A 23,074-nucleotide genomic window follows, 5' to 3' on the forward strand; every position below is an offset into this window, starting at 1 on the left:
CATATGCAGACTATGTACATGTCCAGAAAAAAAACAGAATACCCTTATCTCTCACCTCTGCCTGACCATGGGATCCTGTGCAATCAGGAAATGAAGTCAAAGGCAGGGTGGTAAAGTGTCAGAGACCCAATATGCACATAGAGATCTTAGGCAAATGGTGGAAGACTTATTGGGGTAAGGCATTTAAGAAAATCTGTCCAATAATTAGCTGACTACAACAGTAACCAAGGAGAGATATCAACACAACAGGGCATACAGACTTGACAGAATTAGTTCAGAAAAGTCACTAAATAACAACAGCAACAAAACAACAACAACAACAACAAAACCCCAGCAAAATAATAAGCCCTGGAAGGGATAGGTACCTGATTTCCAGAATCGCTACTATATATCTTTTAAAATGTTAACATTTCAATGAAAGTTATGAGACATTCAAAAAAAAACAAACACCAAAAACAAACAAACAAAAAAAACCCACACACACAAAAACCCCACAGAGTATGGCCCACACACAAGGGAAAAATAGCAGTTAATAGAATCTGTCCTTGAGGAAGCCCAGACGTGGGACTACTAATAAAGACTTTAAATCACCTATTATAAATATGTTTAAAGAGGTAAAGAAAACCATATCTAAAGAATATTTTAAAAGTCTGAGAATGATGTCTCACCACATAGAGAATATCAATGAAGAGATAGAAATTATAAAAGATCTAAATAGAAATTTTAGTGTTAAGTATAATAGCTGGAACAAAAAATTCACTAGAGGGGCTCCACAGCAGATTTGAGTTTGCAGAATAAAGAATCAATGAACTTGTGGATAAATCAATTGAGGATATTCAGTCTGAAGGATAAAAAAGAAAAAAGAAGGAAGAAATATTAATTGAGCCTAAGAGACCCTATGGTTTACCATCAAGCATCTAATATGTGCATAATGGGAGCTCTGGAAGGAGAAGAAGATGAAGAGACAGAAGGAATGTTTGAAGAAGTAATGACCAGAGACATCTTCAGTGTGATGAAAAATGTTAATCTATACATCCAAGAGGCTCAACAAACTCTAAGTATGATAAATTCAAATTAATATATACCAGACACTAGATAGTAAGTCAATCCACACAAAGAAATAAAGAACACAAATAAAGGTAATTATATAAACAAATATGAAAGACAGCATAAGTGTATTTTTGTTTCTTCTCCTGTCTGATTTAAAAGACAACTTTGTAAAGCAATAATTATAAAACTGTTGATGGGCTTATAATGTATAAATATTTATATAACAATAATAGCACAAAGGGGGGAGATGGAACATGGCTATACTGGAGCAATGTTTTTTGTACTATTAAAGTTAAATTTGTATTAATCCAAATTACATTGTTTAAATTAAGATGCTAAGTTTAATTCTGAGGGCAACCACTAATAAAATAATTAAATATAATAATAAAAGAAATGACAAGTAAATCAAAATGATATACAAGAAAATATCTATTTAACATATAAAAAAGTCAATAGTGGAGGAATAGAGGAACAAAACGACATAAAAAACACATATCAAAGTGGCAGACATAAATCCTACCTTATCAGTAATTACATTAAATGTAAATGGATTAAATACTCTAATCAAAAGGCAAGGATTGACAAAATGGGTTTTTGAAAAACCGTAATCTAACCATATGCTGTATAAAGAGACACACTTCACAAAGATAGAAATGATAGAAAACAAACATACTAGGGAAAGAGTAACTAAAAGAGAGCTGGGGTGGCTATACTAATATAATTCAAGCTCTATTCCCAGTTGGGCCAGGAAGGAAATCATGATTACTCCTCCTTTACTGTTAACTTCTATTTGTCTAGAACTAATAATTTTCTTATTTGCTTAATTTTCCATATATTTATCAATGATTCCGTTCAAACTTCTCACAGTTTCTCTAAATCTTTTCTCAAAATGTTTAAATGTATTAGGTATCCTATTAATTTCATTTTCCTAATGGAATTTCTCAGAGACCCTCTGCCATGCTCCAGTATGGATGGGTTGTCCTATTACATACCTGAATCTTCCATCCTGAGATCTCCCTTCATGAACATCATGGTTACTACCTTCATCTCTCTATTTGGTTAGAAATACTGGTTTTGGTTTGCCAGTTTTTCTTTCTTCATTTGCTCCCTCATTTTGGTAGAACTCAGCCTCCAGTCACTTCCTGGGAGAAGGGAACAAAGAAAATATATTTTTTAGAACTTGTCTGCCTGAAATTCACTTATTCTACCGTAAAAGTTGATTAACATTTGACTTGGTTTGGAATGTTAGTTTGGAAATAATTTTCCTTCAGAAATTTTGAAGGTGTATGTCTACTGATCTTGAACTTCCTTTATTTCAGAGAGAAGTATGGTACAATTTTGATTTTTCTTATGTGAGTTCTTTTTTTTCTTTCTAGAACACCCAGTGTACTAAAATTTCACAATGATATGTCTTGGTATGAGTCTATTTTATCAATATTCTGTGGGCTCTTTTTTTCTTACTTTCCTAAGGATATAGATAAAGATTTAGCTTACGTATAAAATTTGGTGATCAATGCAAGGCACAGAGGAATAAAATGCAATTAGCAAAAACTAAGCCGCTGCTAATCACTAATCTCGGTTAACTCGAGAAAGAGGTGTTCAAAACAAATGAATGGATTGTTTAAACTAGTAGTCAACCCCAGTTGCAGTGACTAAGGTAATGAAACAGAGAGACTGATATAATGAAGTTTTTATGTGTAAGGTTCATCATAGCCTTACATCATAAGAGATTAACAACAGTAATAAAATAGAATAATTATAACAATCTACTGTAATAAAAGTTATGTGAATGTAGTATCTCTCTCTCACTCTCTCTCTAATAACTGATTTGATAACTGACATGGCTACTAAGTGACCATCAGGCAGGGAGTAAATCCAGTGTGGATACACCAGACCGAAGGATGATTCATGTCCCCGGAAGGACAGAGCAGGACAGTGCAAGATTTCATTCATCATGCTATTCAGAATGGCATGCCATTTAATTCTTATGAATTGTTTATTTCTGGAATTTTCCATTTAATATTTTTGGACCAAGGTTGACTGCAGGTAACTTAAACTGCAGAAAACAAAGCCACAGATAATGGGGGACTTCTGTATAGATAACTATTCTATTCTCAAATTATTCTAATTGTTAGGATAAAAAAAATGTTAATTATTAAAAGCAATAGTAATTCAACAGTGTATTGAACTTCACCAGAGGGAAAACATTTCTATGGATATGATTCATTAGCCCTGTGACCTCAACCATTGAATTTAGACATTTATCATAAATGACAGAAACCAAAAAAAAACAACAACTCTTTAAAGCGAGAAACTTAACATGTCCATGATTAACTTTCATTATTTTGATGTTATTAGGGAAAGCAAAGGATAGTGAATGCTGAATGGGTCTCCTAAACTCTCCTAAAGTTTTAAAAATCATATAGTCTTTGAAACACAATTTTTGGTTGCAATATTTAAGATGATATTTCTGTATTCTCAAAAGATATTCTTGAACTTTCATTCAACCACATAAAAACTGTTAATTTGCTATTTGCATAATGAGGTTACTTGATTAAAACAGGAAGGAAAAGAAAAGCAAGGTGAGGAAAGGAAATTAAGTGGTAACTGCTACAGAAATTTGGGAAGAAGAAGGCAACATTTATCAAAGGTTTGGGAACTGCAGTTTAACACTGAGCAATTAAAGGAACAGATATGAGACCGGAAGTCCAACCGAAAAACATTTATTTACCTGAATCACTGCTGGTCACAATGTGCCCTTTTCATTTGGAGAATGCTGGTCTCTTAATAGCCTCATGTAGTTTCACCATTTATTCTCACATCTAAAAAAAAAAAAAAAAAAGTCAAGTTGTCCAGATATTTTTAATTCACCATTTAAAACCTGAATTCCCAACAAAGGGTACATGTTCTTCTGAGCAGGATAATCCTAAAATTTAAGATTTTTATTCTGTCAAAAAGGAGAGCTCTGGCAATTTTCTTCCTACTTTACCCCTCCTCTTTGACAGTATAGTCGGCAATGACATGCTGAGTGATGAATCGTGCAGAAGCTAAATTAACTCCATGAGCCTTTTTAATGTTGACTTCTAGCTTACAAAAGCACGCTATCTCATGAGAGGATTATAGCACCAGACTTCATACCCACGTGAACAACTCTATTGTGGTGATGGAATTAAAGTTGTATTAAGTGGTTTGAATGGCCACATGCTCCTGAAGGCCATACTTTGTGAGCATAAATTAGTTAAAAAAAAAAAATCAAGGTGCTGTCAGGGGTGATCTTCCTAACTATTTCAAAGAACACAATTTCTCCAGGTACATCACGAAAGTTGTTTTCCTCATGACTAATGCCAAAGTTGTCCATGAAACTTTGTTCCTTCACCAGTGCAGAGCAAAGATAGCAGGACAACAGTACTCAAATTTATGTGGTTCTCACACTGTAGTTTTCCAAACTTTATTATGCATATCTGCAAACCTATAGAAAACTTCAAAGAACAGCATATTTATATTTACCTTTAAAATGTTTTATAATTCTACTTTTGATATTCTTTTAATCTAATAATTACTTACAAGATTTCATATGTTCAAGTATTTGTTTAAGCTTTTGTTACTAATTTAAAATTTTATTGCTTTATAATAATGAGGTCTGTATAATTTTCACTTTTTAAAATTATCATTGTTTTCTTTGTGGTCTAATTTATGATCAACTTGTTCAAAGTTCCATGGATTCTTAAAAGATAATTTATCCTCTGTTTATGGGGTACAAAGTTAAACATATACATATGTAACAATTAAACTTTAAAACTTATACCATTCAGATATCATATAGACTTATTAATATTTTACCATGTCAAGTACTAATAGAATTGTTACTGTCTGTTAGTTTTATAGTTTTATTCTATACATTTTGGTGATATGTTATATGCATAATCACTTATATTCACTTATAGCTATCTTTTTTTTAATTAAAATTTATTGGGGTGACAATGGTCAACGAAGCTACATAGGGTTCAAGTGTACAATTCTATAGCACATTACCTATGTATTGTGTTATGTGTTCATCACCAGAGTCAGTTCTCCTTCCATCACCATATATTTGAAGAAAAGGTTATCTTTTATAAAAATAAAATAATCATCACCTTTGTCCTGTTTAGTGCTCTTTTCCTTACCTTGGATTCTACTCTGACCAGCATTAGTAATATATCTGCTTTTTATTTTCCTTCTGTCCTTTTCTTTTTGTTCACTTTGTCAGAACAGTTTAATTATCTTACCTTAAAATATCCTTATTTTATTTGGCAGTATGACTCTTTATAAAGAGCATATAGCTGACTTTGTATTTTGACTCAGTTAGAGAACATTTAGGTATTTTAATTGAAATTTTTAATCCATTGATAGTTATTGTCATAGCTGACGTCATTGCACAGGTTAGCATGTGTCATTTTGATTTTGTGTTTTTGCTTCTTTGACCTTTCTATTGATTTCAAGTTTTGCATTATGAAAACTAAAATTTCCCTAGCCTAGTGATTTTGATGGTATCCATTTTTATCATTGTACTAATGATCAAATAATATTAAATAACATTCATATTAAATAATAAATCCATTTCCTAAATGATTAATATACTGAATGAAATAAAATATGTAATACAAAGAAAGTACTATCTTCATCCACCCAACATACAGATTGTTAAATGTTTTTATACTGTATGTCATTATTTTTAAAAGTGATCTTGCCTTTTGTTTTGAAGTCATTCTAAAAATGTTTTTATAAATTTAATTCTATATTTTATTGTCTTTGATGTTTACAATTAATCCTTTTAAGGCCATGATTAAGTTTTATATTTGCTTTGTCTCTCATTTAGCTGAAATATGTCTTTACAGTTTGTTTGAGGAGAATAGATGAGTGGCATATGTTCTACGTGCTGCTATAACTGAGACTCATTTCTGCTGCCTTTACACATAAATTATTAATTTATTTTTGCATGGAAATCTTGAGTCTCAATCTTTTTTCCCCTCAAACTGTAGATGTTGCTCTAGTTTATTATGTTTATTTATTTATTTTTTAAATTATAAAACATATAAGGCCCAATTCTTATTCTAGGATAGAAAATCTGTTTTTTTCCCGATGCCTCTTGGATCTTTCCTTTTGCTTCAAACTCCCTAAGAAATGGGAGCATATTTAAATAGTAGTCTCTACTATTTAATAGTACCTACAAGATGAACCTGTTCAATCTATATATACCAGTCTTTCTTCAGACCAGAAATTTTCTTCTGTTTGATCTTAAGTTTCCCTTTATTTTCATTTGTTCTCTTTTTTTCATTTCTTGGATTTCTGTTCTCTGTCTTTGGTGTCTATGATCTTTTTCATAATTTTAATTATTTTTTCTTTTATACTGTATCTTTATTATCAATAAAACATTTATTCTATATCTGTAACTTATTACTTATGACAGAGTTTTCAATTCTGCAGACGCATTTTGTTTGTTTGTTTCATGCTCATCTTTCTTGATATAACCCAGTTCACTTGATTCCTGGCCAACTCCCTTTTATCCCAAGTCTGTTGTCTCATATTTCAGTTCCTGATTCACAGAATCTAAATTTTCCTGGATTTTTGGATATACAAGGGAAAGCTTTCTAAAATTTCTTGTGGTGAACGTTCTTTGAAACTGTGCTATTCATTTACATCATAAAACTGACGTTTGAATTTGACACTGCAGAATGCTTGCATAGGCCTCCATTGTTTTCTTTTTTTTTTCTAATTTATTGGGGTGACAATTGTTAGTAAAATTACATAGATTTCAGGTGTACAATTCTGTATTACATCATCTATAAATCCCATTGTGTGTTCACCACCCAGAGTCAGTTCTCCTTCCATCACCATATATTTGATCCCCTTTACCCTCATCTCCCAACCCCAACCCCCTTACCCTCTGGTAACCACTAAACTATTGTCTGTGTCTATGAGTTTTTGTTTCTCATTTGTTTGTCTTGTTCTTCTGTTGTTTTTGGTTTATATACCACATATCAGTGAAATCATATGGTTCTCTGCTCTTTCTGTCTGACTTATTTCGCTTAGCATTATACTCTCAAGATCCATCCATGTTGTCACAACTGTTCCTATATCATCTTTTCTTACCACCGAATAGTATTTCATTGTGTATATATACCACAACTTCTTTATCCATTCATCTATCGAAGGACATTTTGGTTGTTTCCATGTCTTGGCCACCATAAACAAAGCTGCAATGAACATTGGAGCACACGTGTCTTTATGTATAAATGTTTTCAGATTTTTTGGGTAGATACCCAGGAGAGGGATTGCTGGGTCATATGGTAATTCTATTCGTAATTTTTTGAGGAACCTCCACACTGCCTTCCATAACGGCTGCACCAGTCTGCATTCCCACCAACAGTGTATGAGGGTTCCTTTTTCTCCACAGCCTCTCCAACACTTGTTACTATTTGTCTTGTTGATGATAGCCATTCTGACTGGGGTGAGGTGATATCTCATTGTGGTTTTGATTTGCATTTCTCTGATGATTAGTGATGTTGAGCATTTTTTCATATGTCTATTTGCCATTTGTATGTCCTCTTTGGAGAAATGTCTCTTCAGGTCCTCTGCCCATTTTTCAATTGGGTTGTTTGTTTTTTTGTTGTTGAGTTTCATGAGTTCCTTGTATATTTTGGATATTAGCCCCTCATCGGAGGCACTGTTTGCAAAAACCTTGTCCCATTCAGTTGGTTGCCTCTTTATTTTGTGAATGGTTTCTTTTGCTATGCAGAAGCTTTTAAGTTTCATATAGTCCCATTTGTTTATTTTAGCTTTTACTTCCATTGCCTTTGGAGTCAAACTCATAAAATGCTCTTTGAATCCAAGGTTCATAAGTTTAGTACTTTGCTTTCTTCTATGAAGCTTATTGTGTCAGGTCGTAAGTCTTTGATCCATTTTGAATTAATTTTGGTTTATGGTTACAGATAGCAGTCCAGTTTCATTCTTTTGCACATGGCTATCCAATTCTCCCAGCACCATTTATTAAAGAGGCTGTCTTTCCTCCATTGTATGCTTTTAGCTTCTTCGTCAAAAATTATCTGTCCATATTTATGTGGCTTTATTTCTGGATTCTCAGTTCTATTCGATTGATCTATGTGTATGTGTTTCTGCCAATACCATGTTGTTTTGATTATTGTAGCCCTGTAGTACAAGCTAAAGTCAGGGAGTGTGATACCTCCACTATTGTTCTTTTTCTTAGGATTGCTTTGGCTATTTGGGGTCTTTTGTGTTTCCATACAAATCTGATGATTTTCTGTTCTATTTCTTTAAAAAGTGCCATTGGGATTTTGATGGGGATTGCATTAAATCTGTATATTGCTTTGGGTAATATGGCCATTTTAACTATGTTGATTCTTCCAATCCATGAGCATGGAATGTCTTTCCATTTCTTTGTGTCTTCTTCAATTTCTTTCAAAAATGTCTTATAGTTTTCAGCATATAGGTCTTTCACATCCTTGGTTAAGTTTATTCCTAGGTATTTTATTCTTTTTGCTGCAATTGCAAAAGGAATTGTTTTTTGTATTTCTTTTTCTGAGATTTCATTGTTAGTATATAGGAATGCAATGGACTTTTGTACATTGATTTTGTAGCCAGCAACTTTACTGTATTCATTGATTGTTTCTAATAGCTTTTTGGTGGAGTCTTTAGGGTTTTCTATATATAGCATCATGTCATCTGCAAAGAGTGATAATTTAACTTCTTCATTCCCAATTTGGATGCCTTTTATTTCTTTCTCTTGCCTGATTGCTCTGGCAAGGACTTCCAACACTATGTTGAAAAGCAGAGGTGATAGGGGACAGCCCTGTCATGTTCCTGAACGTAGAGCAAAGGGCTTCAGTTTTTCACCATTAATTATGAGATTAGCTGAGGGCTTGTCATATATGGCCTTTATTATGTTAAGGTATTTTCCTTCTATACCTATTTTATTAAGTGTTTTAATCATAAATGGATGTTGTATCTTGTCAAATGCTTTTTCTGCATCAATTGATATAATCATATGATTTTTGTCCTTTATTTTGTTTATGTGATGTATCACATTGATGGATTTGCGGATGTTGAACCATCCTTGTGCCCCGGGGATGAACCCCACTTGGTCGTGATGAACTATCTTTTTAATGCATCGTTGTATTCAATTTGCTAGAATTTTGTTTAGGATTTTTGCATTTGTATTCATCAGAGATATTGGTCTGTAGTTTTCTTTTTTTGTGTTGTCCTTACCAGGTTTTGGTATCAGGGTAATGTTGGCCTCCTAAAATCAGTTAGGGAGTATTGTCTCTTCTTCAATTTTTTGGAAGAGTTTGAGCAGGATTGGTATTAGATCCTCTTTGAAGGTTTGGTGGAATTCACTAGTGAAGCCATCTGTTCCTGAACTTTTGCTTTTGGGAAGGTTTTGGATGACTGATTCAATTTCATGATTGGTCTGTTTAGATTTTCCAGTTCTTCATGGTTCAGCCTAGGAAGGCTATATGTTTCTAAGAATTTGTCCATTTCTTCTAGATTAAAGAATTTGGTGGCATATAGTCCTTCATAGTATTCTTGGATGATCCTTTGTATTTCTGTGGTGTCTGTGATAACTTCCCCTTTTTCATTTCTGATTTTGTTAATTAGTGTCTTCTCTCTTTTTATCTTAGTGAGTCTAGCCAAGGGTTTGTCAATTTTGTTAATCTTTTCAAAGAACCAGCTCTTTGTCACATTAATTTTTTCTATTGTCTTTTTGTTCTCTATTTCATTTAGTTCTGCTCTGATTTTTGTTATTTCCTTTCTTCTGCTGACCTTGGGTTTCACTTGTTCTTTTTCTAGTTCTTTAAGGTGTAACATGAGGTTATTTATTTGGGATTTTTCTTGTTTCTTGAGATAGGCCTGTAATGATATAAATTTCCCTCTTAAAACTGCTTTCGCTGCATCCCAAAAATTTTGGTAGGATGTATTTTCATTGTCATTTGTTTCTATGTATCTTTTGATCTCTCCTCTAATTTCTTCTTTGACCCAGTCGTTCTTTAAAAGTATGTTGTTTAATCTCCATGTATTTGTGTTTTTCCTGCTTTCTTTTTGCAGTTGATATCCAATTTCAAAGCCTTGTGATCAGAGAATATGCTTGGTATGATTTCAATCTTCTTAAATTTGCTGAGGCTGATTTTATGTCCCAATATATGATCTATCCTTGAGAATGTTCCATGTACACTACAAAAAAATGTATAGTCTGGTGTTTTAGGATAAAGTGCTCCATATATATCAATTATGTCCATTTCATCTAATGTGTCATTTAGGGCTGCTATTTAATTATTTATTTTCTTGGATGATCTATCCATAGCTGTCAATGATGTATTTAAGTCCCTTAGTATAATTGTGTTTTGGTCAATTTCTCCCTTTAGTTCTGTTAGTAGTTGCTTGGTATATTTGGGTGCCCCCTGATTGGGGGCATAAATATTGATGACTGTTATGTCTTCTTGTTGTATAGTCCTCTTTACCATTATGAAATGTCCATCTTTGTCTCTTTATCTTTTTCACCCTGAAGTCTGTTTCATCTGATATCATTATGGCTACACCTGATTTTCTCTGGGTACCATTTGCTTGGAGTGTCAATTTCCACCCTTTCACTTTGAGTCTATGCTTGTCCTTGTAGCTGAGATGTGTCTCTTGGAGACAGCATATGGTTGGGTTTAGTTTTTGATCCAATCTGCTACTCTGTGCCTTTTTATTGGTGAGTTCAGTCCATTTACATTTAGGGTGATTATTGATATGTGAGGATTTCCTGTCATTCTATCTTTAGTTTTCTGGTAAGACTGTGTCTCCATTGTTTCTTTGCCTCTTTGTTGTTGTCTGTTATTTCTGTGTGGTGGTATTCTATGATGTTTCCCTCTGTTTCTTCTTTGATTACAGTATATATTTCAGTTCTGGATTTTTTTTGAGTGGTTACCCCTAAGTTTATGTAAAAGAAAGTTTGATATTTAGAGTATTCCATTCTCTTCAGCATGCTTACTTTCTCCATTCCCATATTCTAGTTCAGGCCTTTACTCTCCCCCTTTTTATGTTTTGGTTGCCACAAATTGTCCCTGTTGATGGTGGTCGAATAGCCTCCTTTAGTATTTCTTGTAGTGCGGTCGTGTATTAGAAAATTCCCTCAGCTTCTGTATGTCTGGAAAGGTCTTTATTCCTCCTTCATATCTAAAGGATATCTTTGCTGGATATATTATTCTTGGCTCATAATTTCTCTGTTTCAATAGTTTAAATATTTGGTTCCACTCCCTCCTGGTTGTAGAGTTTCTGCTGAAAAATCTGATGATAATCTAATGGGTTTTCCTTTGTAGGTTACCATCTTCTTTTCCCTGGCTGCCTTGAGGATTCTTTCTTTGTTATTGATTTTAGACAGCTTGAATACAATGTGCCTTGGAGAAGGCCTGTTGGGATTGAGGTGATTAGGTGTTCTATTTGCCTCTTGGATTCGAGGATCCAGTTCTGTCCACAAGTTTGGGAAGTTCTCATTGACAATTTGTTTGAATATATTCTGTGTTCCCTTCTCTCTTTCTTCTCCTTCTGGTATGCCCATTATTCTTATATTGCTCTTTCTGATGGAGTCAGAAAGTTCTTGTAGAGTTCTTTCATTTCTTGTAAGTCTCAAGTCTCTTTTTTCGTCCATCCGTGTAATTTCCAGGTTTCTATCTTCGATGTCACTGATTCTTTCCTCCACCTGGTCAACTCTACTACCTAAGCTGGCTATTTCATTCTTAATTTCTTCTATTGAATTCTTAATCTCCAGAAATTCTATTTGGTTCTTTCTTAAAATTTCAATCTCTTTCGTAAAATGCTCATGTTGTTCTTTGATTGTGTTTCTGAGTTCATTAAACTGCCTTTCTGTGTTTTCTTGCAACTCGTAGAGTTTTTTCTGAACTGCAGTCTTGAATTTTCTGTCATTTAAGTCACATATTTCCATATCTTTAAGTTCCTTTTCTGGAGACTTTTCACTTTCTTTCTGAGCTGTCTTGTTGCCTTGGTTATTCATGGCAATTACTGATTTATTAGTTCTCTTCCTAGACATCTACAGGAGTGGCTTCTGCAACAGGTTGATAGGAAAAGGTCTTTCTTTTGTTTTCCAGTACTTGTTGCTAGAATGTTTTATTTTCTCTCTGACTGCAGCCTTTCATTTTCTCTCACACGGTAGTTCTGTTTTCCCTGTACTATTCCAGCTTCTCACACAATGTGGGGATTCCCTAGGAGACGGGCTTCTCCTCTGTTAATAGTCACCTTGGTCACACGGCACAGTGTCCCTGTGGGTATGCAGAGAGATTTTGAAGTTCCAAAGCTCTTCCTGCACCAGATTCAGAGCCTGTATGTTTCAGCAGTTCTGTTTACTCCTTCAGGGATCCGCCCAGATAGGTGGAGCCAGGGGCGGGGTGAGTTGTGAGAGGTCGCCCAGAGCAATGGCGGCAACCACCACCACAACATGTCCTGCTTCCACAGCTCCCTCCCCTTTGCTGGAACTAGTTGGGCTGGGAATCTGTGTCTGCTGTCCACAGTTCTCAGAACAGCAAATATTCTGTTCTTTTAATCTGACTCTGCCACTGTTCCACTTCTAGCACCGGGCAGGTGTCGGAGGGGCGAGCTCTGGGAGGGTAGGTAGGGGGTGGCTAGTCTCAGTGCCTACGGCTTCCCTTCTCTGCCTGGCAGTGAGGGCTTAACCCATGGTTTTCAGCCTTCTTCCTTCAGTCTTTCCTCCGAGGTCTCTGCCGTGAGTGTTGGGTTCAGCCTTGTTATATGCTGTCCCCTCAGCCCTGTGGGCCATTAGCAGGGCCCTAGCAGTCCGAGTTCTGCCCTCTCCCGCAGCTGCGGTAGTTCCAGGATGCAGCGACCTCAGAGCACTGAACTAGGATGCGTCTTGCGCCCGCTGGGCTCTGTCTCTGCACTTCTCCCTTCCCTCCTCCCCCGCTCGCAGGATTCGCCCACCTTTAGGTGAATTCAGTAGTGGGCCTCTTCGTCTTGCCTGTCTGCTGTGCAGGGAGTCATTTGTGGAGTTAGTGTTGTTCGATTAGTTGTAAATTCCAGAGGAGCTTTAGAGAGGCTCACCTCACGCCGCCATTTTGATGACATCTCATTTTCTTTTTTTTTTTGTATGCATTTATGAGTTAGGGAAAATCTATCTAGTCCTGTCTTTCACTCATTGTCTACTTAGTTGTTCTTGTATCCGTTGTCTTAGATAGTAAATTGAAGGGTTGGTTGATATATACTGTTTCTATCCAATTTTATGAATATTTAAGCTCTCTTTATTGGTGCTCATCTGGCGGTTAAAAAAATTACCTTGAACTTGCTGCCTAAGTCTCAGTATGACAGATGTGTTTTATCTTGTGTAATATGAGGTAATTATGAATTATTCTTTTGCTATGGCTGTTTATGTTTTACCTCTTTTACATATCCATATATCCATGTAAAAATTGACACCTGCTTTAAACTTCTGAGCCTTCCTAGTTTTTTGTTTGTTTGTTTGTTTGTTTGTTTGTTTTGAGTTCCTGTTAAGCAGAGAGGTGAAACTTCAAAGATGGGTGTGGAAAGAATTTAAGAATGAGGAGGTTACAATAGAACTCTCCTTCCTATAATAGAAAGTACCTCCTGCCCAGTGAGGAGGTGGTTTGCTTCTCTATGGTTGATATGAGAGCCTTGTTTTTATGGTAGGGACACACCATAGCTGACTGGGTGGAAATCTCCCACTACTTTTCACCAAAAGCCTGACCCTACAGTATAGCATCCTGCACCCAAATTCTAGGAAATGAAATTTCCTTCTAATGTCTGACATATTCTTGATTAAGGTGCCTAGCTTCTATGCTATTGAAACATCATATCTCTTCCTTTGTATTTTAAAGAAAAGGTAGAGAACGATGAAAGTCCAGAAAAAATACTTAGAAATAATTTTAAGGAAGATATTACTTAACATTCAGGTACTATCTGAATTCTGAGTAATTGAAAAAGACAGATTTTCTCTGTACTCTGTACTCAAGGTAGTGACTATTCAAACACTATCTGGTGTAGGGTATATCAGATAGTAGAAACAAAATACAGGAATCTGCATTTGACCCAGAACCAGAAGACAAGAGAACAGAATGATACAGAATCAGTACTGACATTACTAAAAATCTATAGCTGACTGGAGGTTTCACAGATTCTGTAGTGGAGAAGGATTAGAGTAATTATCAAAACAATATAGCATGCTATATACAATTTTTTGTAATATTGTTACTTAAGTTAATTTTCTGTTAAACTTTTTAAAAATAGACTTAATTTTAGAGCAGTTTTAGGTTCATAGCAAAGATGAGTGTAAAGTACAAAGATTTCCCATAAGCCCCCTGTCTCCACATGTGCATAGACTTCCCCATTATCCACATCCCCACTAGAGTGGTACATTTGTTATAATTGATGAACCTACATTGACACATTCTCATTAGAGTTTATTTTTAGTGTTATACATTCTATGGATTTTTGACGAATTTATAATGACATGTAACAACCGTTATAGTATCACAGAAAGTATTTTCACTGCCCTAAAAATCTTCTGTGTTCCACCTAGTCATCCCTCCTTACCCTCCCTTCAACCCCTGGCAAACACTGATCTTTTTACGGTCTCCATAGCTTTCCTTTTCCAAAGTGTTGTACAGTTGGAATTATATAGTATGTAGCCTTTTCAGATTAGTTTCTTTCTTTTTTTAAATTTTATTGGGGAACAGTGTGTTTCTTCAGGGCCCAGCAGCTCCAAGTCATTGTCCTTCAATCTAGTTGTGGAGGGCGCAGCTCAATGAGCCATGTGGGAATCGAACCAGAAACCTTGTTGTTCAGAGCTCGCGCTCTAACCAACTGAGCCATCCAGCTACCCCATAGATTAGTTTCTTTAATTTAATAATATGCATTTAAGTTTCCTCCATGTCTTTTCATGTATGATAGCTCATTTCTTTTTAGTACTGAATGATATCCCATTGTCTGAATGTCCCAACCACAGTTTATCCATTCACCTACTGAAGGACATCTTAGTTGCTTCTAAGTTTTAGCAATTATGAATAAAGCTGATATAAACATCTATGGTATGTTTTTGTTTAAAGATAAGTTTTCAGTTTCTTTGAGTAAACAGCAAGGAGGACAGTTGCTGAATCATATGGTAGGAATATGTTAAGTTTTGTAAGAAACTGAGAAACTGTTTTCCAAAGTGGCTGTATCATTTTACATTTCCACCAGCAATGAATGTGAGTTCCTATTGCTCCACATCTTCACCACCATTTGATGTTGTCAGTATTATGGATTTTGGCCATTCTAACAGGTATGTAGTGGTATCTTATTGTTGTCTTAATTTTCATTTTCCTGATGACATATGATGTGGAACATCTATTTTAATACTTACTTTCTGTCTCCATATCTTTTTTGGTGAGGTATCTGTTTAGGTCTTTGGTCTATTTTTTAGTCAGATTGTTTGTTTCCTTATTCTAAAAGGTTTAAGAGTTCTTTGTATATTTTGAGATAACAGCCCTTTAACTGATATGTCTTTTGCAAATATTTTCTACAGTCCATAGCTTGTCTTTTCATTCCCTTGACAGTATCTTTTGCAGAGCTGAAAATTTTAAGTATAATGAAGTCCAGCTTATCAATTCTTTCTTTCATAGATTGTGCCTGTGGTATCGAATCTAAAAAGTGATTGCCAAACCCAAGGTCTAGATATTCTGCTATGTTATATTATAAGAGATTAAAAGCATCACATCTTACGTTTAAGTCTGTGATCTATTTGAAATTAATTTTTGTGAAGGGTGTAAGGTCTGTGTCTAGGTTCATTTGTTTGCACGTGGAAATATTTATACCTAAGTATTTAATTTGGGGGGGTTATTAATGTAAATGGTATTATATTTTTAATTTCAAATTCCATTTGTTCATTGTTAGTAGTATATAGGAAACTGACTGACTTTTGTATCTTAACCTTGTATCCTGCAACCTTGCTATAATCACATCACTTCCAGGAATTCTTTGTCAATTCCTTTGGATTTTCTACATAGATTATCATATCACATCTTATACAAAAATTAATTGAAAATGGAGCACAAAACCAAATGTAAAATGTGAAACTATAAAGCCTTTATAAAAATAAAAGCAAAAAAAGGAAAAAATCTCAGGGATCCAAGGGTTAGGCAAAAAAGTGTCGTAGACTGGACACCAAAAGCATGATCCATAAAAGAAAAAAACTGATAAATTGATTGATCAAAGATAAAACTTTTGGTCAGCAAAAGACCCTGTTGTGAGAACAACAAGAGAAGCTACAAAATGGGAGAAAATATTTAAAACCACATACCTGACAAAAGATACCATATTTTGACAAAAAGATATTTTGTGTCCAGAATATATAAACACCTCTCAAAACTCAACAGTAAAAAAAGAAACAATCCATTTAGGACATGGGAATGGCAAAGACATGAAGAGACATTTCACTGAAGAAGATATACAGATGGCAGATAATCAGATGAAAAGATGCTCAATATAATTATCCATGAAGGAAATGTGGAAAACTGAAATGCAACATCACTAAATACCAGAATGGCTTCAAAAAATTATGACAACACCAAATGTTGGTGCGGATGAGGAGAATCGGGATCATTCATACATTGCTGGTGGGAATGTGAAATATAGATTAGTGGTACAGCCCCTCTGGAAAATAGTTGATCACTTGCTTAAGAACTACCCTGTTTCCCCGAAAGTAAGACCTAACCAGAAAATAAGCTCTAGCCATGTTTTTCAGGATGACATCCCCTGAACATAAATAAGCCTTAATGCTTCTTTTGGAGCAAACCTAAATATAAGATTCAGTCTTACTTTGGGGGAAACACGGTAAACATGCAAATGTTTTCCAGTTCAGCAATTGCACTTTTGGGCATTTATCTCAGAGAAATAAAGACATAAATTCACACAAAATCCTGTACATGAATATCTATAGTAGGTTTATTTGTAATAGCCCCCAATAGAAAACAAACCAGATGTCCTTCAGCATGTAGTATTGCCCTTCAGCAGGTAGTATATGGTAAAGATAAACTGATACACTTACGCCATAGAATACTACTCAGCAATAACAAAGGAACAAACTATTAATATACTTAACAACCTGGAATAATAGTACCAGAGAATTATGCTGAGTGGAGAAAAAAAGCCAATGACACAAGGTTATATTATATGATTTCATTTATATAACATTCTTGAAATTACAAAATGGTAAAAGTGGAAAACAGATTAGTGGTTGCTAGAGTTCGAGGTGTGGGTCGGTGGGAAGTTGGTGTCGTTATAAAAAGGCAAAAGAGAGATCCTGGTGATGGTAGAAATGTTCTGTATCTTGGCTGTATCAATGTCAATGTTCTGATTGTGATATTTGTTGTACTGTCCTGTATTGTACTAGTACCATGTTACCTTTAGGCGAAACTGAGTGCTAAAGGGTGCACTGGGTTGTTAGTATTATTACTTACATATAACTGCATGTGATTCCACAGCCATGTCAAAGCAAAAGGTTTAATTTTAAAATAGGATTGTTTTTAAAAAAAGGATATTTACCAAGAAACCAAAAAGTGACAAAATGGAAAGATTATGATAGGGATAGAGAGGGAGCAATAGAAAATGAAGAGAGAAGTGAACTTCCCCCAAATAAAGAAACACTAATGGACAATAGTCATGCTTACATTAATGAATATATAAAGTACAGTCAAGCATTTGCTCATGTGAAATGAACTGATTCAGGTCCTCAGGTTGTCACCTACTAAAAGTTTTTGTTCTAAGAGAAGGAAGGATAGAAAGTGAATCTCAAATTGATAAGCTCTCTTTCTCCAAGACACGGTTCACTTGCCTCATATGAGATTTGCTTTACTCCAGTCTCTTTCCCCATTATCAAAGATTTAATCAAATCATGCGAAAGTCACCAAAAACTATTAACTGCTGTAATAATTTGAAATGTCACAACTTAATATTCAAGTCATTGAAACAAAAATAAAAATAAATTTTAGTTTTATCTCATTCTCCTATACGCCAATATATACCTTATGCTCTAATTAAGCAGTATAATTTTGAATCTCAACAGGCCAGGGCTTTTTCAACTACATATCAGGACCTTGCTGTTTCTAGCTGCACTTCTTGGGTTACCAAATAGTACCCTTTTGTCAAAGTCTATCTCAAATGTCACTTCATTCATGGAGCCTTTGTTTTGTTTTGCTTATTTATTATGTATTATGTTTTTTAAGGCTTTTATTGACATTCAATATAATTTTATATTAATTTCAGGTGTACAACATAGTGGTTAGACATTTATATAATTTAAGAAGTGTTCCCTCTGACTAGTCTAGTACACACCTGGCACTATACATAGTTATTACCATATTATTGATTATATCCCCTATATTTTACTTTACATCCCCATGACTATTTTGTAACTACCAATTTGTACTTCTTAATCCCTTCATCTTTTTCACCCTGCCCCCTAACCCCTTTCCCAACTATGCCCCTGATAAATCCAATACCTATCTAACACCATACATAGTTATTATAATATTATTGACTATATCCTTTACACTATAACTACATCCCTATAACTACTTTGTAACAACCAATTTGTACTTAATCACTTCTCCTTTCACACACACCCTCAATCCTCCTTCCATCGGGCAACCATCAAAATGTTCTTTGTATCTATGTTTCTGTTTTGTTTGTTTATTTATTTTGTTCTTTAGATTCCACATATAAGTAAAATCACATTGCATCTGTCTTTCTTTGTCTGATACACTCCACTCAGCACAGCACCCTCCAGGTCCATCCCTGCTGCCACAGATGGCAAGAACCCACTCCCTTCCCTGGCTGAACAATATTCCATTGTGTACATGTACCACCTCCTCTTTATTAATTCTAACATTGATGGACACCCATGCTGCCTCCACATCTTGGCCATTGTAAACAATGCTGCAATGAACATATGGATGCACATGTCCCCTTGAAGTAGTGTTTTGGGTTTCTTTGGATAAATACTCAGAAGTGGAATTACTGGATCCTTCTTTGTCTCTTGTTATAGCCTTTGTTTTAAAGTCTGTTTTGTCTGATGTAAGTATTGCTACCCCAGTTTTTTTTGTTTTTTTTTACCATTTTCATGAAATATCTTTTTCCATCCCTTTACTTTCTGTCTCTGTGTATCTTTTAATTTGAAGTGAGTCTCTTGTACACAGCAAATGTAAGGGATTTGTTTTCTTATCCGTTCTGCCCTCCTATGTCTTTTAATTGGAGCATTTAATCCATTCATATTGAAAGTAATTGTTGATAGATATGTAGCTATTGCCATTTTATTACCATAATTTTGATATTATTTTTTTCCATCTTAAAGATGCCCCTCTAACATTCCTTGTAATACTAGTTTAGTAGTGATAAATTCCTTTAGCTTTTTTTTGTCTAAGAAGCTCTTTATCTGTTCTTTGATTTTAAATTATAGCCTTGCTGGGGAGAGTAATCTTGATGGTATGTCCTTGCTTTTCATCACTTTAAATGTTTCCTGCCAATCCCTCTGGCCTATAAAGTTTTTGTTGAGAAATCAGCTGACAGTCTTATGGGAGTTCCCTTATAAATTACTAGTTGTCTTTCTATTGCTGCTTTTATTTTTTATTTTTTATTTTTTATTTATTTTTATTGGGGAGGGGACTAGGACTTTATTGGGGAACAGTGTGTACTTCCAGGACTTTTTTCCAAGTCAACTTGTTGTCCTTTCAATCTTAGTTGTGGAGGGTGCCCTTCAGCTTCAAGTTGTTGTCCTTTCAGTCTTAGTTGTGGAGGACGCAGCTCAGCTCCAGGTCCAGTTGCCATTGCTAGTTGCAGGGGGCGCAGCCCACCATCCCTTGCGGGAGTCAAACCAGCAACCTTGTGGTTGAGAGAACGCATTCCCACCAACTGAGCCATCCAGGAGCTCAGTGGCAGCTCAGCTCAAGGTACCGTGTTCAATGTTAGTTTCAGGGGTTGCTGCCCACCATCCCTTGTGGGACTCAAGGAATCAAACTGGCAACCTTGTGGTTGAGAGTCCGCACTCCTACCAACTGAGCCATTCGGGAGCTCAGCGGCAGCTCAGCTTAAGGTGCCATCTTCAATCTTAGTTGCAGGGGGCAGAGCCCACCATCCCTTGCGGGACTTGAGGAGTTGAACCAGCAACCTTGTGGTTTGAGAAACCCACTGGCCCATGTGGGAATCGAACCAGCAGTCTTCGGAGTTAGGAGCACGGAGTTTCAACCACCTGAGCCACCAGGCTGGCCCTTTCTTGCTGTTTTTAAGATTCTCTCTTCATCTCTCTAACCTTTGCCATTTTAATTATAATGTATCTAGGTGTGGGCCTGTTTGGGCTCATCCTCTTTGGGACTCACTGTGCTTCTTGGCCTTGTATGTCTGTTTCCTTCACTAGGTTAGGAAAGTTTTCAGTCATTATTTCTTCAAATGGGTTCTAAATCTCTTGCTTTCTCTCTTCTCCTTCTGGTGCCCCTATTTTACAAACACTGTTATGCTTGATGCTGTCCTGGAGGTCTTTTAAACTATCCTCACTGTTTTGGATTCTTTTTTCTTTTTGCTGTTCTGATTGGGTGTTTTCTGCTACCTTGTCTTCCAAATTGCTTATTTGATCCTCTGCTTCATTTAGTCTGCTGGTGATTCCTTCTAGTGCATTCTACATTTCAGTTATTGTATTCTTCACTTCTGACTGGTTCTTTTTTTATGGTTTCTATGTCCTTTTTGTGCATGACATCTCTTTGTTGAAGTTCTCACTAAGTTCCTTGAACATCCTTATAACTAACCATTGTTTGAACTTTGTCTCTGGTAAGTTGGTTGCCTCCATTTCATTTAGTTCTTTTTTCTGTTCTTTCATTTAGGACACATTTCTTTGTTTCCTCATTTGGGCTGCCTCTCTGTGTTTGTTCCTATGTATTATGTAGGGGTCCTCTATCTCCCAGTCTTGCTGGGTGGCGTTATGTAGTAGGGGTCCTGTGGGGCCCAGTGGCACAGTCTCCCTGGTCACCTGAGCTGGGTCCTCCAGGAGTCTCCCTTGTGTGAATCGTGTGTGCCCTCCTGTTATAGTTGAGCCTTGATTGCTATTGGCACATCAGTGGATGGTATTGATCCTTAGGCTGACTCGCTGTGGGTTTGGTCATGTCCACAATTTATAGGGTACTGTACAAGAGGCTTACCCCTCTGTGTGGGATTCATTCAGTGGGCTCTGGTGCCTGTTTAGACCACCCTTTGTGTGTGTCACTTGTGGGGATAATCAGGTGGTGCTCTGCTGTGGTCTGAAACCAACCTCCAAGTTCAAAATGATCTGCAGTTTTTTGCTGCCTGTGCTAAACCTAGAGATGCATGGGAGAAGTCACACTGTGAACCGAGGATGTCTACCACCAGTACCAGGTCTGGAGTAACTCCACAAAAAGGCAGGACACCTGGAGGCCTGCTGTCACCTGCCAGCTCACTTAAGTTTCAGCCACTGATAAAGCCTTTTGCAGTATGTGAGTTGGGTGAGGCAGGGTCTCAGGGAATCACTAGAGTGGGAAGAGTTCTGGTTGCCAGGTTAATGTAGCACTGGTTTGGTGCCAGTGCTGAGCCTGGATGACTCAACAAAAGTCTCAGAGCACAAAGAGGCCAGTTACTGCCCACCTGGGCCTGTAGACTCTGATAGTTTTCCAAGAAAGAGTGCAATGCGAGAGGGGCTGACTGCTTTCAGAGAAAGTGCCTCCAGCTGTGTGTGAGTTGGGTGGGACGGGTTCCCAGCTGAGTCAACAGGGTGGAGCAGCAGAGCTTACCAGGCCAATCAGATCCAGATTTGTCCTGTGGGATGGGCTCAACATAGAAAAGATGACACCCACCTGCCAGCTGCATGGGAGAACTTCTCACTGGAAAAATGCCTACTGTTCTCCAGTCCTCCCCCTGCAGCCACACACCTTAGTCTGCCCCCTGTATGTCTCCAAGCCACCACCCGAGTCACCATCCCTGCGCTGGAGCCCAAGGTTAGTGCCTGTGAGTGAGTGAATCCATGTGCGGGCCATTTAAGAGGATGTCTCATTTTCCCACCGTCTTCTGTCCCACCCAAATGGTCAGAATCCCCACTGTTTTTCACACCCAGATGTTGTGGGGGATTCTCTCCCCAGCCAGTACTCTATGCTGGGGAGCTTGGTGTGGGAAGCTTCCGTCCCTCGATCCTCCAGGAGTAATCTCCATGGTTGAGATATCCCTCCTGATTCTCAACCACCACAGGGAGGTCTGGGGCCCGTTTCTCTGCCCCTCCTACCAGTCTTGACATGGCTTCTTTATATTTTCAGTTGTAGGACTTCTGTTTGGCTAGACTTCAGATGGTTCTCCAGGTTGATTGTTCTATAATTTAGTTGTAATTTTAATGTGTTCACGGAAGGACACAGGCACAGTGTTTACTCTGTCATCTTGTATCTCCCATAAAGTCTTTTTAAGAAGTGCTTTTTATTATGACAAAAATGGACAAAATAATGTAATGAACCCCCATGTACCCAATATATAGCTTCAATAATTATCAGTTTATGCCCAGTCTTATTTAATCTGTATCCCTACCTACTATTCAACCTTTTATCAGGTTCCAAGCAGAATGTAATCACTCCCTCCTCTGTGTATCTCTCTTGAAGCACTAATGCTGCTTTGAACATTTTATAACTGTTGGCATACATTTTATACTCTCTCCTAGATTTAAAGTCCCTTGAAGGTAAGATCTGTTTGTTGCTGCCCTTTAGCACCTATCCAGCACAACACAGTGTCCTGAGTCTAACAGGACAAACAACAAGAGTTTTTAATTCAAACTAAAATATTGGATGCTATTTTAAAAGAAGTTATTTCCCCCAGAGTTAATAATCATATTTTTAAACAAAATTATATAAAAACAGCATGAGCACCAATCCTATTTTAAAATTTTCTAAGAAGGAGATCCAGGTGCTTCTTTAGTAATCCAATGCCATGT

General features: G+C 36.3%; 1 long non-coding RNA gene across 2 annotated transcripts in view; it reads right to left on the reverse strand.

Annotated features, from left to right (window-relative positions):
• LOC109448666 (uncharacterized) overlaps window positions 1-23,074 on the reverse strand; it is a 136,019-nt gene that overhangs the window by 73,835 nt on the left and 39,110 nt on the right. For both annotated transcript variants that reach the window (XR_012495056.1, XR_012495055.1), the window contains exons 4-5: window positions 3,782-3,872; window positions 2,043-2,192 (exon numbers count right to left, since the gene is read on the reverse strand). This is a non-coding gene — a long non-coding RNA (uncharacterized LOC109448666). The remainder of the gene's footprint in view (window positions 1-2,042; window positions 2,193-3,781; window positions 3,873-23,074) is intronic.

The sequence above is a fragment of the Rhinolophus sinicus genome, linkage group LG03 (genome assembly GCF_036562045.2).
Source record: "Rhinolophus sinicus isolate RSC01 linkage group LG03, ASM3656204v1, whole genome shotgun sequence".
NCBI classification, from domain to species: Eukaryota; Metazoa; Chordata; class Mammalia; order Chiroptera; family Rhinolophidae; genus Rhinolophus; species Rhinolophus sinicus.